The 23,846-nt window shown below is 37.7% G+C and overlaps 1 long non-coding RNA gene across 3 annotated transcripts in view; it reads right to left on the reverse strand.

Moving 5' to 3' along the window:
- Positions 1-23,846, reverse strand: part of LOC145546654 (uncharacterized) — a 239,762-nt gene that overhangs the window by 193,665 nt on the left and 22,251 nt on the right. Inside the window, exons 2-3 of one of the 3 annotated variants that reach the window (XR_014083124.1) lie at positions 9,398-9,563; positions 5,964-7,383 (exon numbers count right to left, since the gene is read on the reverse strand). The exons of the other annotated variants lie outside the window; for them this stretch is intronic. This is a non-coding gene — a long non-coding RNA (uncharacterized LOC145546654). Of the gene's footprint in view, positions 1-5,963; positions 7,384-9,397; positions 9,564-23,846 lie in introns of those variants that run through there. 3 annotated transcript variants of the gene reach the window in all.

A 23,846-nucleotide genomic window follows, 5' to 3' on the forward strand; every position in this document is an offset into this window, starting at 1 on the left:
ACACACACACACACACATTTATCATCTTATAGTTTGGAGGTCATAAGTCCAACATGGGTTGCACTGGGCTAAAATGAAGACGTTACCAGAGATGTGCTTCTTGCCTGAGTTTCTAGACAAGAATCTGTTCTCTTACCTTCTCTAGCTTCTTTCTAGTGATTGTCCCCCTGCCTTGGCTCCAGGCTCTCTTCTTTCTTCACAGTCAGCAGAGGCATTATCTTTCTCAGAATGCTATCTCTCTGATTCTGACTCTTTTGTCTCCTTCATCTCTATTTTGCAATTATACTGGCACTTTCCAGATAATCTAGGACAATGTTTCCTATTTTAGGTCATACATTAGGATGCAATCTAACACATTTATGGACTCCAGGGATTAGGACATAGATATCTTCATTTGGGTGGATGGGCATTAGTCTGCCTATCACAACTACCCTGAGTCTTGTTATTGTTTAGTTGCTCAGTCCTGTCCAACTCTTTGCGACCCCATGGGACTGTAGTCCACCAGGCTCCTCTGTCCATGGGATTCTCCAGGCAATAATACTGGAGTGGGTTGCCATTTCCTCCTCCAGGGGATCTCTCTAACCCTAGGATCAAACCTGCAGGTGAATTCTTTACTACTGAGCCACCAGCCAAGCCCCCACCTTGAGTCTAGCACAGTTTTAAAAAAACACTTTTTGAGTACTTATAAGGTATCAGGTGCTATGCAGCATTCTGGGGTACAAACAAGAATCAGACATAATCTGTTCTTCCCACATGAATTTTAGTCTAATGTTTTAAGTGAAGCTACTATCTCACCACCAGAAGTTGTGGTCTTTGTTTTCCTGAAAGTATCAGGCAATACCCAGAGAAAAGTATACAGTCTGTCATGTTTAATAGCATTTATTTCCATAATTATGACTAAGATCAGATCTGAGAAGGCTGTTCAGTTCAGTTCAGTTGCTCAGTCGTGTCTGACTCTTTGTGACCCCACGGACTGCAGCACACCAGGATTCCCTGTCCATCAACAACTCCTGGAGCCTGCTCAACTCATGTCTGTTGAGTTGGTGATGGTCATCAAACCATCTCATCCTCTGCTGCGCCCATCCCCTTCTCCTCTCACCTTCAATATTCCCCAGCATCAGGGTCTTTTCCAAAAAGTCACTTCACAACAGGTGGCCAAAGTATTGGGGTTTCAGCTTCAGCATCGGTCCTTCCAATGAATGTTCAGGACTGATTTTCTTTAGGATGGACTGGTTGGATCTTCTTGCTGTCCACGGGACTCTCAAGAGTCTTCTCCAACACTACAGTTCAAAAGCATCAATTCTTCAGTGCTCAGCTTTCTTTATAGTCCAACTCTCATACCCATACATGAGTACTGAAAAAAACCAAAGCTTTAACCAGATGGACCTTTGTTGCAAAGTAATGTCTCTGCTTTTTAATAAGCTGTCTAGGATGGTCATACTTTTCTTTCAAGGAGCAAGTGTCTTTTAATTTCATGGCTGCAGTCACCATCTGAAGTGATTTTGGAGCGCCCAAAATAAAGTCTGTCACTGTTTCCGTTGTTTCCCCATCTATTTCCCATGAAGTGATGGGACCAGATGCCATGATCTTAGCTTTCTGAATGTTGAGTTTTAAGTCAACTTTTTCACTCTCCTCTTTCAGTTTCATCAAGAGGCTCTTTAGTTCTTCTTTGTGTTCTGCCATTAAGGTGATGTCATCTGCATATCTGAGGTTATTGATATTTCTCCCGGCAATCTTGATTCCAGCTTGTGCTTCATCCATCTGGCATTTCTCATGATGTATTCTGCATATAAGTTAAATAAGCAAAGTGACAATATACAGCCTGGACATATTCCTTTTCCTATTTGGAACCAGTCTGATGTTCCATGTCCAGTTCTAACTGCTGCTTCTGGACCTGCATATAGATTTCTCAGGAAGCAGGTCAAATGATCTGGTATTCCCATCTCTTTCAGAGTTTTTCAGTTTGTTGTGATCCACACAGTCAAAGGCTTTGGCATAGGCAATAAAGCAGAAGTAGAAGTTTTAATGGAACTCTCTTGCTTTTTCTATGATCCAATGGATGTTGGCAATTTGATCTCTGGTTCCTCTGCCTTTTCTAAATCCAGCTTGAACATCTGGAAGTTCTCAGTTCAAGTACTATTGAAGCCTGGCTTGGAGAATTTTGAGCATTACTTTACCAGTGTGTGAGATGAGTGCAATTGTGCGGTAGTTTGAGCATTCTTTGGCATTGCCTTTCTTTGAGACTGGAATGAAAACTGACCTTTTCCAGTCCTGTGGCCACTGCTGAGTTTTCCAAATTTGTTGGCATATTGAGTGCAGCACTTTCACAGCATCATCTTTTAGGGTTTGAAATAGCTCAACTAGAATTCCACCACCTCCTCTAGTTTTGTTCGTACTTTATGGAAATCAAGCACATGCATCAATAGGTTGCCCTTATAACTTAAATTAACAAGTTTAGAGAATGAACAGAAATCAGTACCTTCAGTGAACTACTATGTATTTTTAGCCTTTAATGTTATGGTGTATTTCTTTATAGTACTTGGCACTAACAAAGAGGTAAGGCAATTAATATCTTGTTTGAAGATAACAGGATGGTCATGGAAAATTGAATCTCGTAGAAAATTTAATTCTATCATAAAGCGGTACATATTCAAGCATCAGAAGTAAGACATTTAGACCTTATATGGGTGATCCAGACCCCCAGATAGATTTCTGGCTAAGTTATTCACAATTGTTGGCAGAAGATGTTGTTTTAAATTATGGAGAATTTCTTTTTTATACGTTCACCTGTTGATGGACACTTAAGTTGCTTCCATTTCTTGGCTATTATAAATATTGTTGCTATGAACTTCTCAGTGTGCAAACTCTTAGCTTTTCCTAATAATATCTTCCTTCATGGCTGTCTTGAAAGACTATTTAACAGCCTGCTAAGCAGTTGTGCAGATCCATAAATCAATTTTCCTTGGTGAAAAGTGAATGTAAGTGATGTATACAAATTATACCTCATTAAAAAAAATATTGGTGATCTTGGACAGTTTCTGTTTCCCCTTTTGCACTGGATAGACAGAACTGGATTCACATTGATTTTCATGGTATAAAGAATCATGAATAAGGCACGCTTGGAGGCCACTTGTTGGAGACAGAAGAAATGCTGTACCAGCCTGGGTCCCCAGATAACATTATGGAATAGAATCTGCTTACCCTCTTGAACTGTTACAACATGGAAAAATAAATAGCTATGTATTTTAACTATTGTATTTTGAGGTGGTTTTGTTACAGTAGCTTAGATTTTAATAACACATTGAGTGAAAATTAAGTGGGAACTCTTATTCCTAACTGCAAAATCTTGACTCATTTCACCTAGCAATCTTGAAAGAGATGGACATTAACTGAAGCCTTAAGATGCCAAACATTGAGAATTAGGACCAGGAGAATCTGACCTCTGTCTGAATGTGTAAGGACAGAATTTCTGAAAATGTCAAGAGGTGTTCTAAGAAATCTCTACAACAAAACTCAATGTGTGTTTTGTGAAAACAGAAAAATGACAACTTAAGTTGGGTTCTCTTTTATGAGCTGGATTTTCCTTTCAGAGAAGGATGGGAAAGACATCTTTAGAATTTAGTCTTTGTAGAATATTCCAAGGCAGATATAAAGGGAAGAGATCAATTCCATATGTATTTTTGAAAGGTATTTTTGTATAAGTTGTACAACTGTACTCTAGAGGACCTCATATATGCTAGGTGTCATTGTTTATGAAGATCAGGTTGGTGCAGCGTATGGGTTACTGAAAAGAATGCTAAGAAATACATTAAAGACATTGCTTCTTAGGCTTTCATTTACCATTTATTTGCACATAGTTTGAACGTGGTAAAAAAAAAAAAAGATCTAAGAAATCTTCAAATAAGAAAAATCAGTATGACTTTAAACAAATTCAACTGATTCTCCTTTGTGGTGTTGTTGTTTAGTCACTAAGTCGTGTCCGACTTTTTTGTGACCTCATGGATTGTAGCCTGCCAGGCCCCTCTTTTTTTTTTTTTTTGGATCATTACTGAATTTTTATTCATGACATAAAATCTTAAAGTCTGAACTGTAATGTATTCATCACTGATAATTTCTTGTTTAATAGATAATTTCAAACAAGATTAAAGTGAACTAAATCCTCCTTGCTTTTAAAGTTTTACATTATTTACAATAATTTCATTCATTTTTCATATGTTTACACACTAAAAATTGTATAAAATATGCATATTTTGACCAAGATAATATCACAAGCATTTTATATTTTTCAGCATATATTGTAATATTTATTTTAAATTATGGATAATAACCATATTAAAGGGAAATAAATTGTCCATATGTCCTCAATTCTACAACTACTGCAACCACTTGATGCTATTACTTTTTTTTTTAATAAATTTATTATTTTAGTTGGGGGCTAATTACTTTACAATATTGTAGTGGTTTTTGCCATACAATGACATGAATCAGCCATGGGTTTACATGTGTTCCCCATCCTGAACCCCCCTCCCACCACCCTCCCCATCCCATCCCTCCGGGTCATCCCATTGCCCCGGCCCTGAGCATTTGTCTCATGCATCAAGTCTGGAATGGTGTTCTGTTTCACATATGATAATATACATGTTTCAATGCTATTCTCCCAGAATGTCCCACCCTCACCTTCTCCCTCAGAGTCCATAAGACTGTTCTATGCATCTGTGTCTCTTATTCTGTCTCACATATAGGATTATCGTTACCATCTTTCAAATTCCATATATATGCATTAGTATACTGTATTGGTGTTTTTCTTTCTGGCTTACTTCACGCTGTATAATGGGCTCCAGTTTCATCCATCTCAATAGAACTGATTCAAATGTATTTTTTTTAATGGCTGAGTAATATTCCATTGTGTATATGTACCATAGCTTCCTTATCCATTTGTCTGCTGATGGACATCTAGGTTGCTTACATGTCCTGGCTATTGTAAACAGTATTGCGATGAACATTGGGGTACACGCGTCTCTTTCAATTCTGGTTTCCTCAGTGTGTATGCCCAGCAGTGGGATTGCTGGGTCATATGGCAGCTCTATTCCCAGTTTTTTAAGGAATCTCCACACTGTTCTCCATAGCGGCTGTACTAGTTTACATTCCCACCAACAGTGTAAGAGGGTTCCCTTTTCTCCACACCCTCTCCAGCATTTATTGCTTGTAGACTTTTGGATAGCAGCCATTCTGACTGGTGTGAAATGGTACCTCATTGTGGTTTTGATTTGCATTTCTCTAAATAATGAGTGATGTTGAGCATCTTTTCATGTGTTTGTTAGCCATCTGTATGTCTTCTTTGGAGAAATGTCTGTTTAGTTCTTTGGCCCATTTTTTGATTGGGTCGTTTATTTTTCTGGAATTGAGCTGCAGGAGTTGCTTGTATATTTTTGAGATTAATTGTTTGTCCATTGCTTCGTTTGCTATTATTTTCTCCCATTCTGAAGGCTGTCTTTTCACCTTGCTTATAGTTTCCTTTGTTGTGCAAAAGCTTTTAATTTTAATTAGGTCCCATTTGTTTATTTTTGCTTTTATTTCCAATATTCTGGGAGGTGAGTCATGGAGGATCCTGCTGTGATTTATGTCGGAGAGTGTTTTGCCTATGTTTTCCTCTAGGAGTTTTATAGTTTCTGGTCTTACGTTTAGATCTTTAATCCATTTTGAGTTTATTGTTGTGTATGGTGTTAGAAAGTGTTCTAATTTCATTCTTTTTGCCAGGCCCCTCTTCCATGGGATTTCCCAGGCAGGAATACTGGAGTGGGTAGTCAATTCCTTCTCCATTTAAATTTAATTTTTTCTGATTAGACTGTCATGATATAAAGTATCACATTCTAAATATTTCTAAGAATTTCAGTCTCTTTTTTCCCTGGGAAATAATATTATAAATATTAAATTCCTCATAATTATTGGACAAATATACCAGGTAAATGCTTAAAGTATTTTATGCATTTTATATTAATAAAAACATCTCTGGGGAGAAGTGATTTGTCAAAATGGTCTACACGAAAGCATCAAGGAAAAGTTCTTGGGATATAGCCCTATTTTCTGAAATAAGTTCTTGATAGAGTTTATTATGCAACTACATGTTCAAATTGACAGCCTCGCTGTATTTTTTAAGATGTAGATTTCTTTCTGTGTGTAGGTGCTGTAAAGTATTCTGGGAGCTGCTTTGCTAAAAATAAGCCATCTGTGTCAATAATGAGTGCTCAATGTACAATCTACTATCATTTGCACCTGCAAAGTTCAAGAAGGTAACTTTAGGTGAAATGAAAAACTCTTTTATGTAACTGAATGACATATCTTCCAAAGTCTTATTTATTAAGCCAGGTTGGTTCTTCTTAATGAGTTGCTGCCATCCAACTCATAGATACTTCACATAATAGGAATAATCACAGGATGCAGAAATGAGATTATGTAGAATCCTGGGATTTAATAATAATTTTATCTCCCTCAATCTACATCTTCTCTATAGGACTCTTCTTGGCCATGGGTTACCTACCTGTAATACTTTGGCATTTATGCAATAAGTTTGGAACCCAATGTATTTTCTGATCCTCATTATCCCTTACCACATGCAAATGATCTTTCTTCCTAACTTTCTGCCAACCTTACTAGCCAAGGACTAGATTAGCCATGATTCTCCTAATCTTGTTAAGAGTCCTATCTACCTCAGTGGAATGACTGTATTAGTCTCAGGTCATGGATTCCATCTGAGAAAATCAAATGCAGATCATCATAGAAAATCTAACTGCAAATCATTCTGAAAGTACAGGTAGGCCAAGAAAAAAGTGAACTTGCAGGATGATGCTTAGGAAGGGTGTTTCTCTAGGGCCATATCCTTTCCACCCCACTAACTGTGCTGGTTAAAAAAAAAGAAAAAGAAAATGTAGAGACAGGAACAAACTATGAACTCAAGTACAACAATTATAAAATGTATTTTTTGATCATTATTTTTCATAGTAAGAAACCTGATAGAGGTCTTCTTGTTGAAATGTACCATGTTATGTCAGTAAGATACTTAAGACGTTCCTACTTAATCTTAACTAGCTTTTGGTAACTGAGTACAAGGAAAATGATAAATTTTAGACACTGCAGATGATTTAGGATGCTTGAAACAACAAAAAAATGTTTTCTCTCACAAATTTGGAGGCTAGAAGTCTGTGATCCAGGTGTCAGCAAGCTAGGTTTCTTCTGGAGGCTGGGAGAATTTGTCCTGTGATTCTCCTGGTGGTTGCTGGCAATCCTTGGTGTCCCTTGACTTGCAGCTGTATCTCTACAGTTTTTGCCTCCTTTTCATACGGTGTTCTCCCTGTATGTGTCTGCATCTTCTTACATAGCCTTTTCCTAAGGACATTAATCATTAGATTTAATGCCCATCCTAATCCAGTATGACCTCACCTTAATTTGATTACTGCAAAGGTTCTAAATTAGATTACATTCATAAGTATTGAGAGGTAGGGCTTCAATACATCTTTTAGGGGAACAGAATTTAACCAGTGCTTTTTTTTTTAATTCCCCGCTGCTCTTTAAATTGCTCACTAGTAGTTTTTCCAGAAACTCAGTTGTAGGAGTAAAACCCAGCAGCCTCAGCTATAAAACCTGATAACATGAAGTTCTCCTGAGGCAAACATGAACATGGGGGCCTGGGTACTCTTTTAAAACAGGCACGAGAGAAAAACACAAATCAATACCACCAAGAATTACCCTGCCACTCCAATGGGATTGTATCTTGAGTGATTGCTTTGCACTGGCTTTGCCGCAGCTCAGAGAGGTAGTGCCTTCCTCTTAAGTCATGCAACAAAGACAACGTTAAAAGCTCATGTCCGATGTTTCTTCTGCTGCTTGTTGACAGAACCAAATTATTTATGAGCATATCACCTTATCTTGGAGGATGGGAGCTGCTCAGAGTCCCCATCTACAAATTTGTTCCCATATGATGAATGAGGGACAGAGTAGAATTACTTGGAATCAGGTGTCCCAATCAGCTCAGAGCAGAGAGGGTTAGAAATGACAGGGGTGGAGGGATCACTTCACAGAAAGAAAATAGGAATGCCAAGGTTATCAGTTAAAAATAAAAGCACAGAAACATTATGTCTAATTGCTTCCCATGCAGTAAAACATGGTCACTGATTAGGGAATCCAAGCAAGCAGTCTCTTTAGGGTCCAGATGGTCAGAGTTAAGGCTATTAGGTGTATTGTAATACCATCTGTATTTCTAAGAACACTGACACCAGATCCCAATGTCCAGGGGGAACCTGTGTGGATTTCTGCTTGTTCTAATTTCTGCAGTACCTGAAACATATTCACAGCCTTTCCATCTGCACCACATTCCAGAAGGCTGTCACGCATCATTTGACAATCTGCAGTGCCATGCTCTTTCCATGACCCCCATCTTTCCTACTGCATCATTTAACTCAAATACGTTCAGCCACAGAAGCTTTCCAAATCATTCACTCAGTGACCGAGGGCCGAGTTACCTACCACCCACAAGGGAGTGAGTCATTGTATCATGAAGGCCATGGAAAAAAAGAGATATTTTTCAAAAGATTCTGTGTTGTAGAAGATGAGTTCAAATGTAGAACACCACACAAATTTAGTGGTGCATAATAGATAAGTAAATTTTTGACATGAAACTTCATGCATCTTCAGAATCTTTAACAATAAGGAAATGGAAAGTTAAATGTTTGTTGTCAAATAGGCACTGTGGGTTCACAGTTTAATAAACAAGCCCTTTCCTCTGCTGGCATTACTCTCAGGAAAATAAGAAACAGGACAAAGTTCTCAAGTTATTGGGGCACAGTTTGGGTTTTTTCCTAACATTGAATTTTAAGTATGTGTCATAGATACAGTGGCTCTGTTACTCTCTTTTGCTTGGAACAAAAATGGGGATAAAATAGAGTAATATATCTCTGTTCTCAAGATGCTCTTTTGGAAAGAGGTTCTTGTGTCTCCATTACTTAATAATGATGATACAATAATAAACCATCATTTGTTAAATGTCTACATGCTCTAAACTACATATATATATATACACACATATATATGTATACACACACACACACACACACACACACACACACACCAAACCCATGTGTCCAACTGTCAGATGTGGAATCTGAGGTCCAGATACTCAGTAATTTCAGCCTTCAACCAAGTCTGCCAGACACTGGAGGCTATTCTTTCACTGCATGGTACTGACTCTCATGGAAGTGTTTTAAATGCTGAAGAGCTTGCTATATTTTATACTTCTATGCTTTTGTTAATACTATTTTCTGAATTACAATACACTTATTGTGTTAGGCAGCTTTTACTGTCATAATGCTATATGACAAACAATCCCTAAATCTCAGTGGCTTACCGTAGCAAACATTTTTTTTGTTTCTATGTCTGTGGGTCAAGTGAATTTTGACTGTTCCTGGTTGGGCTTAATCAGGCTCAGTGAGTTCATCTGCAGGTCAGGTTGGGTTTATTCCACATATTTCATTGTAGAACAAATAGTTATTCAGAGCATGCTCTTCTTATTGCTATGGCAGAAACACAAGAATCCAAGCCAGAGTACACAGCAGTATTTAAAGTCTTTCTTATGTCACATTTGCTACTATTCTATTGGCAAAGGTAAGCCACATGGCCAAGTTCAACAGTGACAGATAAGGAGCATGACAGACAAGGAAGGAAAACATATTCTGTCTACATTAAAGCTAGGTATGCCTAAATATATTGGCAAAGAGCATGTATATACATTTCTATAATAGAAAGGGACACAACAATCCAATCTATCACCAACACTCAATTGTCTAAAAACTGTTGTAAGTTTTACAAATAGATTTGGCAGAGCTTCTGAAAATCAATATAGGTGGGTTTTCATCTACTCCAACCAGAGAAGTTTTGTTTTTATCTATTTTATATACTGGACTTCTGTAAATGTATATAAATTTACCTTGCTGCTAAGTCGCTTCAGTCATGTCCGACTCTGTGTGACCCCATAGACGGCAGCCCACCAGGCTCCCCCGTCCCTGGGATTCTCCAGGCAAGAACACTGGAGTGGGTTGCCATTTTCTTCTCCAATGCATGAAAGTGGAAAGGGAAAGTGAAGTCGCTCAGTCATGTCTGACTCTTCGAGACCCCATGGACTGTAGCCTACCAGGCTCCTCCGTCCATGGGATTTTCCAGGCAAGAGTACTGGAGTGGGGTGCCATTGCCTTGAACAAAGGGTAAATAAAATGATGCTTAGAAACCACTGGCTTAGTAATAGCTAACAAAAAATTCATGTATGTAACTTTGGACAAGTCTATTTTGTAATTAATTTACTATTCTGCTTTAGGTAGATCAGAATAATCTGTGCTCATAAAAACAGATTTTATGGTAGGATGGATAAAGATCTGGCTTTGGTACTACCTAGCTGTGTGACTTTGATTAAGTTACTTGACTTTCTTCTATACATTTTTTTCCTTTTTTTAACAGTAAAATTGGAACAATACTGATAAAAATACCTACATCATGAGATTATTGTGAACAATAAGAGAAAGAAGGCATATAAAATGTTTAGGACAATGCTTGGTACTGCAAAGTACAGAATTGGTGATGCTTACAAGAGACCCTGGCAGACTTCCCTGGCAGCTCAGACAGTAAAGCGTCTGCCTACAATGCAGGAGACCAGGGTTAAATCTCTGGGTTGGGAAGATCTTCTGGAGAAGGAAATGGCAACCCACTCCAGTATTCTTGCCTGGAAAATTCCATTGACTGAGGCGCCTGGTAGGCTATAGTCCATGGGGTCCCAAAGAGTCGGACACTACTGAGCGATTTCACTTTCACTTTCTTTCACAAGAAACCCACTGGTAAGTAGAATCGTAGGGCAAAGCAGATGGCTAAATTTAATAAGATACTGGAAGCAAATAGTCAGGTGATGGCCTAATGATCATCAAATTCTATTCTTTCAAAAACATTTGTATACATTTGAAAGCACAATATGTATAATATATATGAATGTTAGGGTAGAAAATATTAAAATGTGTGCCTATCACTCAGCATTGGACCAAAAACTTAAATGTTACCAATACTTTTGCATCAAACTGTGTGCTCCTCCCCATCCCATCTCCCTGCTTTACATACATCTAGTTATCACTTCTGTGTAGTATAGCATAATGGTTAAGAATGCTGACTCTTGGTCTACATTAACCCCTTTTACCTCAGTTTCCAAATTATTATTTTGGGGATAATTATTGATAACAGTATCTATCTCATATAAGAATGATACTGGCTAATACATTTGTAGCATGCAAAAAGAGGCCTTGCATATGATAAGCACTGTGACAATCTTATTTGTTAATCATTATTATCATCATTGTGATTAGTAACACACACATTACTAAATAATATTCTGTTTTTGCTTGGTTTTGAGCTTTACAAAAATGGAATCATTATGTCTAGTTTTCTCTTATGACTGACTTTTTAACCTAAAATTATACTTTTAAGCATCACTGATGTGCTGTTGTATAATTTTCCATTGAGTGAACATGCTATAATTGATACATTTTCATGTTGATGAACATTTATGTCATTTTCATTTCATATTTCTATTATGAATGATGATGTTATGACTTTTTTGTAAAAAATCTATTGGTACATAAATGCAAGAATTTTCCCAGATTGATACCTTGAATAAAATTGCCAGATGGTAGGGATTTTATATTCAATCATCTAAGACAGGACTAAATTATTTCCAATGTGCTTCTATAAATTTATATTTCAATCTCTGATCCTTGGCAGACTTATTTTGTGGCCAAAAAAGTAGTACAAAATGATAATTTACTGTGACTTAATTTGCACTGCTGTGATCATAAGATCATATAATTTTATATGTGTATTGTCTCTTCATGTTTTCTCTTTTGTGATATCTCTACTACTGTTTTTTGCCATTTTTCCTTGGATTACTTTATGTTTTCTTAATGAGCTGTGTTATTTCTCCTTTAGATACCATTTCATTATTGGTTACATATGTTGTTGTTCAGTTGCTAAGTAATGTCAGACTCTTTGTGACCCTAAATACATAAATTATAAATACTATATACAACATTGGGTTGATGTGCACTTTCTTCATGGTGCCTTTTTATAAACAGAATTTCTTAATTTTTAATACAGCAAAATTTATCAATCTTATTTCCTATGTCCAGTGTTTTAAATAATTTCCTACCCCCAAATCAGAAGTTGTCCTCATACAATTCTCATCAAAAATTTAATGCTTCACCTCTTACATTTAAGGACATAGCCATCCGGCATACATTTTTCTGTGTGGTGTGTGGTCAAGGTGCAACTTAACTTTATCCAAATTGATAAATGCATCACTTATTAAATTATTCCTTCATTTCCTCATAGTGTGCAAGGTTATTTCTGTCATACCCTGTGTTTTCATATGTGTGTGGCTCTATTTGGGGGCTCTCTCTTTGTGTGTGAGTGTATGTGTGTGCATGTTCCACCAGTCCCTTTCCAACAAAACTACACCACCACCTTAATTAAAATAGCATTATAACAAGACTTAATACACGGTAGAGCAACAGTCTTGTTTTGTTCTTCATCTTGAGTAATGTCTTGGCTCCTCTCAGGCCTTTGCTATTCTATATAAGTTTTAAAATCACCTTGGTATTTTGAAGTTTTACTACAATGGATGTAGGTGTGTTTCATTTTATTTATTGATATTTATTATTTCATTTTATTTATTATTCTACTTTAGATTAATTTCATCTCTTGCCTTTGTAGACTGTTTCCTCAGATCTGAGAAAAATCACAGCTTTTATCTCTCCAAATATAACTTTTCTTTCATACTATCCACCTTTTCATCCTGAGACTCTGGTAAAGTATACCTTATACTATCTCATTCTGTTTTCCCCATTGTTAAGGTCATTTAAAAAATATATATCTCTCATCTTCTTTCCTTTTCATGCATTAGTTTGTGTGTCTTCTTTTAATTTATTTTTCAATGTATTTTAATTCTCTCTTTTAGGTACTCTTAGTGGTACCTAATCTGCTTTTTAACTCTTTACCTGATTCTCTGACTTCGATAATTTTTCATGAAAAATTTATTTATTTTTTACAATATGGCTTGCTATTTTTTCGTAAGTTATTTTAAAATAAAATCTTATTTTTGCAATATTTAGTTTATAGTTTATAAACTATTTCTGATAATTTCAATAATTCAATGCTATGGGAGCATAACTGTTAACTTTGCAGAATCTCATTCACTTTACTTCCTTATGTATTTCTTTGCATTTGTTACAATAAACTCAGGTTTCACTGATTATATTATGTATGAATTCTGGAAGCGTAAATTGAGAAGTTATCATCAAGAGATGGCTTTGATGTATAAATTAGTATAAGCTCTTTGGGACCAATATGATGATTCTTATATAGTTAAACATCTGAAAAGACTTGCATACCTCTTTCCATGTTTCCTTACAAGAAGTTGTATAGTGTTAGACAGTTGATGATCTTTTTATGCTCTTTGGAGTTGCTGGCTCCAAATTGGGAAAGGAGTACATCAAGGCTGTATATTGTCACCTTGCTTATTTAACTTATATGCAGAGGACATTGTGTGAAATGCCAGGCTGGATGAAGCACAAGCTCGAATCAATACTTCAGGGAGAAATATCAATAACCTCAGATATGCAGATGACACCACCCTTATAGCAGAAAGTAAAGAGGAACTAAAGAGCCTCTTGATGAAAGTGAAAGAGGAGAGTGCAAAAGTTGGCTTAAAACTCAACTTTTGGAAAACTAAGATCATGGCTTCCAGTCCCATCACTTCATGGCTAATAGATGGGGAAACAATGGAAACAGTAAGAGACTTTATTTTCTTGGGCTCCAAAATCACCGCAGATGTTGACTGCAGCCCTGAAATTAAAAGACGCTTGCTCCTTGGAACAAAAGCTATGGCCAACCTCATCAGCATATTAAAAAGCAGAGACATTACTTTACTGACACAGGTCTGTCTAGTCAAAGATATGGTTTTTCCAGTGGTCATGTATAGATGTGAGAGTTGGACTATAAAGAAAGCTGTGCTCCAAAGAATTGATGCTTTTGAACTGTGGTGTTGGAGAAGACTCTTGAGGGGTCCCTTGGACTGCAAGGAGATCCAACCAGTCAATCCTGAAGGAAATACATCCTGAATGTTCACTGGAAGGACTGATGCTGAAGCTGAAACTCCAATACTTTGGCCACCTGATGAGAAGAACTGACTCACTGGAAAAGACCCTGATGCTGGGAAAGACTCTAGGCAGGAGGAGAATGGGATGACAGAGGATGATATGGCTGGATGACATCACTGACTCAATGGACATGAGCTGGAACAAGCTCCAAGAGTTGGTGATGGACAGGGAAGCCTGGTGTGCTGCTTTTTAATATGCTGACGAGGTTGGTCAGAGCTTTTCTTCTAAGGAGCAAGTGTCTTTTAATTACATGGCTGCAGTCACCATCTGCAGTGATTTTTGGAGCCCAAGAGTTGGACAGGACTGAGCAACTGAATTAAACTGACTGGTATTGTTGGCCAAATGAAGGAATTTCAAGTTCCACCCTTGTCCATTCCATTGTCCTTAGAATCCTGATCAATAGGTCTTATGGTGGACAGATTTTAAGATGACCACCATGATCCCACCTCCTGGTGTACATGTCCTTGTATAATTCCCTCTCCTTGAGTATGGGCACAATCTGTAACTTTTTTCCAACCAACATAATATGGCAAAGGTGACTGTATGCCATTCCTATCATTATATTACATTATATAAGACTTCATTATCTTAGCTGACTTGTTCTAAAATCTTGCTCTCCTTGCTGATCTTGAAGAAAGAAGCTGTTATGAGTCTCATAATTGCAAGAAAATGAGTTTTTCCAACATTAGTGAACCTGGAAACAAACCCTCTCCAATTAGCTTCTAGAGAACCTGGACCTTGTTGATTACAACCTTGCAGAGGACTCAGCTAATCTAAGACTCTCAATTCACAGAAACAGTGAGAGAGTAAATGTATTTTGCTCTAAGTCATTAAATTTGTGGTAGTATGTTATGCAGCACAAAAAAGAAACACAGTCTGAGAGTATAGTTTTCCTTCTAGAAAGATCACCCTTTGATGCCTCACTTTTCAGGGCTCCCTGCCCTTGTTTCTGTAGTCTTTTTTTTTTTTTTCCTCTCAAAGCGGTAGGAGGTAGTATGTTTAAGATGGAGAATCTGAGAGGTGTCTAGAAATTTTCTTTCATTTATTGCATACCTCAAAGTGTACTGACGTTTTATCAAGGACCTAGTTCCAATAGAAGGATGGTCTTTCAGTGTCTAGTCTGCCTTACTTTTTAAAGCTAAAGTCCTCATATTCAATTCTTATCACCGAAGTGGGAAAAAAAAAGATGTGTTTTATGACTGATACATAGAGTCTAAAGTGCATATCACTTTTTGTGAGAAGAAAAGACTTCTCTTGGAAGGATACAGTTTTTAGATGGGAGAAAGGTGTGTGTTGAATTATACTGATCTTACATTTTTAAAACATTGACTTTATATTGATTCACTATCCAATGAGAAAAATGGAAAGAAGAAAGGAGAAGGACATGAATTAAATTTTTAGCATTGCAGAAATAACATTTAATTAAATATTATTTGGAAAGAACTAAAAAGATGTGTCCAGAGAGACTGTCAAAATAATTCACTCTTCACAGATTCTTTGCATTTCTCTTTTTTGGACCAATGAACAGAGAGAAAAAACAAACAATATTTAATCCAATTTTTTTTTCCTCTTCTGCCTATCAGAAGATAATGCTCACCTACTCCAGTAAGGTAAGACTTTCATAACCAAATCAAATGAATGAATCTTTTGTAAGTTTGTCTATTGTCTATACAGATTTGTTAAGTAACCAGTTACCACCTACCTACCATCAGTCCTTTAAAATCCATTCATGAATTTCAACTAAATTTATCAATTTTGTTTCAGTTGGTATTCTCTATGAATACTCTATTATGAAAGTAACACTAATATGATTGCTATTAAAATCATCAAAAATTTCTTTTCAGTTAATATCATTCAGTGGTTTCTTTCTGTGTGCCAAAAACTATTAACTGATTTACATAAGTTGTCCCTAGTTAGGTTCCAAAATAGGCCTCATCAAAATTACTCATATTATTTTTGAAGAAAATTATTAAAATACTCATAGTAACATATGTTTTGCAAGTCAAAAAGTATAGAAGATAAGGTAATAAATAACAGGCCCCTTCATCACTCCTCATTATCAATATTCCACTCCACAGTGGCAAACTATTTTTGACAGTTTTATCTGATACTTAACTCTATATTTTAAAATAACTTGTGTAACAGTCTACTTATGGCCTTTAAGATTTTTATACATTATATTCTGACTTCCTTCTGTGGTGAAGGTCGCTTTTCCCTTAAAATCAGAAATAAGGCAAGGATGTCCCTTATTAGCACTCCTATTCAGAACTGTACTAGAATGCAACAACATAAGGAAAAGAAACAAAGTGTATATAGATTGGGAAGGCAGAAATAAAATTGCATTTGTTAGGTGATGACATAATTATATACACAGAAATCTCAGAGTTGACCAAAAAGACAAAATCTTTGAAACTAATAAACTATTATAGAAAGTTTGTAGAACACAAACATACAAAAGTCAAATGCTATCCAATATACAAAAATTGGAATCTGAAATTTAAAATTGACAAAAATTGGAATCTGAAATTTAAAATATAATAGCATTCACAGTAGCATTATAAAATGAAATAGTTAGACATAAGTCTAACAAAAAATGTACAGGAACTATGTTTGAGAAAAACTACAAATCGTTGATGAAAGAAATCAAAGAAGATCAAAATAAATGGAGAGATGTTCCATGTTCATGGGTAAGAGGGTAATATTGTTGAGATGTCTATTCTCAACTTGATTTACAGATTCATTGCAGTCCCAATCAAAATGCCAATGTGTTATTTTGAATATAACACATTGCTTATAAAATTTATTTGAAAAGATAAAAGATCCTGGATAGCCAACACAATACTAAAGAACAAAATTGAAGGAATGATATCACTGAATTTAAAGACTTACTTTAAAGCTATAGTAATCAGGACAGTGGGTTTCCCTGGTGGCTCAGCAGTAAAGAATCTGCCTGCAATGCAGATAATGTGGGCTTGATCCCTGGGTTGGGAAGATCCTCTGGAGAAGGAAATGGCAACCCATTCGGTATTCTTGCCTGAAAAATACCATGGACAGAGGAGCCTGGAGGAGTCCATCGGGGTCGCAAAGAGTTAACTTTAAAGACATAACTTAGGAGGCGGGGCTAAGATGGCGGAGGAATAGGACGGGGAGACCACTCTCTCCTCCACAAATTTATCGAAAGAACATCTGAACGCTGACCAAACTTCACAAAACTACTTCTGAAGGCTGGCTGAGGACGTCAGGCTTCCACAAAAACTGCGCATTATCTTCAAAAGAGGTAGGAGAAATTATAAGAGATAAAAAGAGAGACAAAAGAGTTAGGGACGGAGACCCGTCCCGGGGAGGGAGTCGTAAAAGAGGAGGAATTTCCAAGCACCAGGAAACCCTCTCACCGGCGGGTGTGGGAGAGTATTTTTTATCTCGGAGGGCAACGTAACTGGGAGGAAAAAATAAATAAAATCCACAGATTACGTGCCTAAAGCAACTCCCAGCAAAGAACCCCAGACGCTCGCATCATCCGCCACCAGCAAGTGGGGGCTGAACGGAGAGGAGCGGGCGGCATTGCCTAGGGTAAGGACCGGGCCCGAGTGCCCGGAGGGCAATCTGAGGGAGCTAACGTGAGATAGTAACCTAAACTGTGGGACAGCGAGAGAGAGAGAGAGAGAGAGAACTATCCCGCGAAAAGCCCAACTCTAAGGCACTGCCGGCCCGCTCACAGAACAAAGGACTGAGCGATACCAGAGGAAAGCTAGCCGGCTGCGGACCGCCCCATCCCCCGCCGGACACAGCGGGCAGGCGGGGCCCGCCAGAGCCGGAAAGGGGCAAACTCGGCTCCAGAGAGGGCACCCCCTACCAAACTGCAAACAGGCTCCCAGTTTCTAAGCAAAGACTGCCTGAGATCCCGGAGGGTCGACAGCCGCCGGGAGGGTCGCAGCCAGAGACCAGCTCCCCAGAACCGACACAAAGCACACCGGAGCCGGGCGCGCCCGTAAACCGAGGCGGGGACCAGGGAGGTGATAAGCCGTACCGCCCCAACAGGGGAGAGCGCCCTCGCCAAACTCCTGGCCGCCTGGGCAGCTCCGACCGGGAACGGCACAAGCCGCGGGCGAAACCGAGTCTGCGCCTTTGTGGAGTAACCGGGAGCCTGAACCTGAGCGGCTTAGACCTGGGAAGTGCACGCAGCTCAGGGCCCGCTCCCCGGCCGAGTAACCTGAAGCCTGAGCAGGGTAGACGGGGAAAGCACACACGCCGTGAGCGGGGGCGAACCCAGTGCGGCCGAGACACTGCGAGCTTACCACACACACGCCAGAATTGCAGTGTTCCTTCCTCCCCACAGCACGATTGAACAAGCGAACCTAAAGAGATCACCTCCACCGCTTTGTTGCAGGGCGGAAATTAGATACTGAAGAGATCTCCAAACAGAAGCCAAATAAACAGAGGGAAGCGCTTTGGAAGGGACAAGCCAACAGATTAAGATCCCTGTAGTTAATACCGACTGCATTGAAAAGGACCTATAGATCTTGAAAAGTATAAGCAGGAATAAGGATCTATCTAAAACTGAGCAGATCCCACACTGCTCACAACAGCTCCAGAGAAAGTCCGGGATATATATATTTTTTACTATTATTATTTTTTTTTTTTAATTTTTTTTTAATTAAAAAAAAATTTTTTTTTCTCTTCTTTCCTTTTTCTTCAAGTCCTCTATTACACCTTTAACTTTCATTTTCATAACCCACTATTAACTTGCAAAAAAAAAAAAACCCTATTTTTGAAGCAAACTACATACATATATCTTATACCTTTTGTGTTTTCTTTTTTTTAATGTTTTTTTCCTGTTCTACATTTTTTTACTGTTTCTTTTTTTACTGTTTTACTGTTTTTTTTCTTTTTACACTGTTTCCTTTTTTTCTTTTTTTTTTTTTTTAGATTGTAAGTTTTATAAGAGTCTAACCTCTACTCTAGATTTTTAATCTTTGTTTTACATATTTGATATCAATTTTGTACATTTAAGAACCCAATCTTTAGGACCCATTTTTACTCAGGAGTGTGATCACTGGCCTGATCACTCTCTCCCCCTATTGATGCTCTTTCTTCTCCCTCAGGGAACCTCTATCTCCCACCCTCCTCCTTCTCTTCTCAACCCAATTCTGTGAATCTCTGAGGGTGTTCTGGGTACCAGAGAACACTTCAGGAACAGGATACTGCCCAGATCTCTCTCTCCCCTCTTAATTCCTCCCTTTCTACTCATGCTCACCTCTGTTACCTTCCTCCCCCCTCTCTATGTATCTCTGTGAATCACTCTGAGGGTTCCAAACTGTGGAAAGCACAGAGGGAAGTGCTTACTGGCTAGATTGCTCTCTCCACATTTGAATTCCCCTCTTCCCCTCCTGGTCACCTCAACCCAGCCCCCCCACCTCATCTCTCCATGTAACTCAGTGAACCTTTCTGGGTATCCCTCACTGTGGAGAATCTTTTCACCATTAACCTAAAAGTTTTATTATTGAGGCTGTATGGAAGCAGAAGTCTTGAGGCTACTGCAAGAATAAGACTGAAAGCCAGGGGAAACATTAATTAATAAGAGACCATCCAATAGCCTCCATAAATTCACTGAAACCAAGCTCCACCCAAGAGACAATAAGTTCCAGAGCAAGACATACCAAGCAAATTCTCCAGCAACGCAGGAACATAGACCTGAGCATCAATATACAGGCTGCCCAGAGGCACACCAAATCCATAGACATCTCAAAAATTAATACTGGTCACTCCATTACACTCTAGAGAGCAGAAATCCAGCTCCACCCACCAGAACACCGACACAAGCTCCCCCAACCAGGAAGCCTTGACAAGCCACCTGTCCAACCCCAACCGCAGTGAGGAACCTCCACAACAAAGAGGAACTTCATACTACCAGAATACAGAAGGGCCATGCCTAACACAGCAATCTAAACAAGATGAAAAGGCAGAGAAATACTCAGCAAGTAAAGGAAAATGAGAAATGCCCACAAAGCCAAACAAAAGAGGAGGAGATAGGGAATCTATCTGAAAAAGAATTTAGAATAAGGATAATAAAAATGATCCAAAATCTTGAAAGCAAAATGGAGTTACAGATAAATAGCCTGGAGACAAAGATTGAGAAGATGCAAGAAACGTTTATCAAGGACTTAGAAGAAATAAAAAGGAATCAATATAGAATGAATAATGAAATAAAGGAGATAAAAGACACTCTGGAGGGAACCAACAGTAGAATAACGGAGGCAGAAGATAGGATAAGTGAGGTAGAAGATAGAATGATGGAAATAAACGAAGCAGAGAGGAAAAAAGAATCAAAAGAAATGAGGAAAACCTCCGGGACCTCTGGGACAATATGAAACGCCCCAACATTCGAATCATAGGAGTCCCAGAAGAAGAAGATAAAAGGAAAGGCCATGAAAAAATACTCGAGGAGATAATAGTTGAGAATTTCCCTAAAATGAGGAAAGAAATAGTCACAGAAGTCCAAGAAACCCAGAGAGTTCCAAACAGGATAAACCCAAGGCGAAACACCCCAAGACACATATTAATCAAATTAACAAAGATCAAACACAAAGAACAAATATTAAAAGCAGCAAGGGAAAAACAACAAATAACACACAAGGGGATCCCCATAAGGATAACAGCTGATCTTTCAATAGAAACCCTTCAGGCTAGAAGGGAATGGCAGGACATACTTAAAGTAATGAAAGAGAATAATCTACAACCCAGATTACTGTACCCAGCAAGGATCTCATTCAGATATGAAGGAGAATTCAAAAGCTTTACAGACAAGCAAGAGCTGAGGGAATTCAGCACCACCAAACCAGCTCTCCAGCAAATGCTAAAGGATCTTCTCTAAACAGGAAACACAGAAAGGATGTTTCAACACGAACTCAAAACAACAAAGTAATTGGCAACGGGATCATACTTATCAATAATTACCTTAAATGTAAATGGGTTGAATGCCCCAACCAAAAGACAAAGGGTTACTGAATGGATACAAAAACAAGACCCCTATATATGCTGTCTACAAGAGACCCACCTCAAAACTAGAGACACACACAGGCTGAAAGTGAAAGGATGGAAAAACATATTCCATGCAAACGGAGACCAAAAGAAAGCAGGAGTCGCAATACTCATTTCAGATAAAATAGACTTTAAAATAAAGGATGTGGAAAGGGACAAAGAAGGACACTACATAAAGATCAAAGGATCAATTCAGGAAGAAGACGTAACAATCATAAATATATATGCACCCAACATAGGAGCACCACAATATATAAGGCAAATACTAACAAGTATGAAAGGGGAAATTAACAATAACACAATAATAGTGGGAGACTTAAATACTCCACTCACGCATATGGATAGATCAACTAAACAGAAAATTAACAAGGAAACACAAACTTTAAATGATATAATAGACAAATTAGATTTAATTGATATTTACAGGACTTTCCACCCCAAAACAATCAATTTTACCTTTTTCTCAAGTGCACATGGAACTTTTCTCCAGGATAGATCACATCCTGGGCCATAAATCTAGCCTTGGTAAATTCAAAAAAATTGAAATCATCCCAGCCATCTTCTCTGACCACAATGCAGTAAGATTAGACCTCAATTACAGGAAAAAAACTATTAAAAGTTCCAACATATGGAGGCTAAACAACACGCTTCTGAATAACCAACAAATCACAGAAGAAATCAAAAAAGAAATCAAATTATGCATAGAAACGAATGAAAATGAAAACACGACAACCCAAAACCTATGGGACACTGTAAAAGCAATACTAAGGGGAAGGTTCATAGCAATACAGGCGTACCTCAAGAAACAAGAAAAAAATCAAATAAATCAACTAACTCTACACCTAAAGCAACTAGAGAAGGAAGAAATGAAAAACCCCAGGGTCAGTAGAAGGAAAGAAATCTTAAAAATTAGGGCAGAAATAAATGCAAAAGAAACAAAAGAGACCATAGCAAAAATCAACAAAACTAAAAGCTGGTTTTTCGAGAAGATAAACAAAATTGATAAGCCATTAGCCAGACTCATCAAGAAACAAAGGGAGAAGAATCAGATCAACAAAATTAGAAATGAAAATGGAGAGATCACAACAGACTCCACAGAAATACAAAGGATCATAAGAGACTACTACCAACAGCTATATGCCAATAAAAGGGACAACTTGGAAGAAATGGACAAATTCTTAGAAAAGTATAACTTTCCAAAACTGAACCATGAAGAAATAGAAGATCTTAACAGACCCATCACAAGCACGGAAATCGAAACTGTAATCAGAAATCTTCCAGCAAACAAAAGCCCAGGACCAAACGGCTTCACAGCGGAATTCTACCAAAAATTTAGAGAAGAGCTAACACCTATCCTACTCAAACTCTTCCAGAAAATTGCAGAAGATGGTAAACTTACAAACTCATTCTATGAGGCCACCATCACCCTAATTCCAAAACCAGACAAAGATGTCACAAAAAAGGAAAACTACAGGCCAATATCACTGATGAACATAGATGCAAAAATCCTTAATAAAATTCTAGCAAACAGAATCCAACATCATATTAAAAAGATCATACATCATGACCAAGTGGGCTTTATCCCAGGAATGCAAGGTTTTTTTAACATCCGCAAATCAATCAATGTAATACACCACATTAACAAATTGAAAGAAAAAAAACCATATGGTTATCTCAATAGATGCAGAAAAAGCCTTTGACAAAATTCAGCATCCATTTATGATTAAAACCCTCCAGAAAGCAGGAATAGAAGGAACATATCTCAACATAATAAAAGCTATATATGACAAACCCACAGCAAACATCCTCAATGGTGAAAAATTGAACGCATTTCCCCTAAAGTCAGGAACAAGGCAAGGATGCCTACTTTCACCACTACTATTCAACATAGTTTTGGAAGTTTTGGCCACAGCAATCAGAGCTGAAAAAGAAATAAAAGGAATACAGATAGGAAAAGAAGAAGTAAACCTCTCACTGTTTGCAGATGACATGATCCTCTACATAGAAAACCCTAAAGACTCTACTAGAAAATTACTAGAGTTGATCAATGAATATAGTAAAGTTGCAGGATATAAAATTAACACACAGAAATCCCTTGCATTCCTATACTCCAATATTGAGAAAACAGAAAGAGAAATTAAGGAAACAATACCATTCACCATTGCAACAAAAAGAATAAAATACTTACGAATATATCTACCTAAAGAAACAAAAGACTTATATATAGAAAACTATAAAACACTGATGAAAGAAATCAAAGAGGACACAAACAGATGGAGAAATATACCGTGTTCATGGATTGGAAGAATTAATATAGTGAAAATGAGTATACTACCCAAAGCAATCTATAGATTCAATGCAATCCCTATCAAGCTACCAATGGTATTTTTCACAGAACTAGAACAAATCATCTCACAATTTGTATGGAAATGTAAGAAACCTCGAATAGCCAAAGCAATCTTGAGGAAGAAGAATGGAACTGGAGGAATCAACCTGCCTGACTTCAGGCTCTACTACAAAGCCACAGTCATCAAGACAGTATGGTACTGGCACAAAGATAGAAATATAGAT

The sequence above is a fragment of the Giraffa tippelskirchi genome, chromosome 4 (assembly GCF_054371585.1).
Source record: "Giraffa tippelskirchi isolate mGirTip1 chromosome 4, T2T-mGirTip1v1.2.pri, whole genome shotgun sequence".
Taxonomy (NCBI): domain Eukaryota; kingdom Metazoa; phylum Chordata; class Mammalia; order Artiodactyla; family Giraffidae; genus Giraffa; species Giraffa tippelskirchi.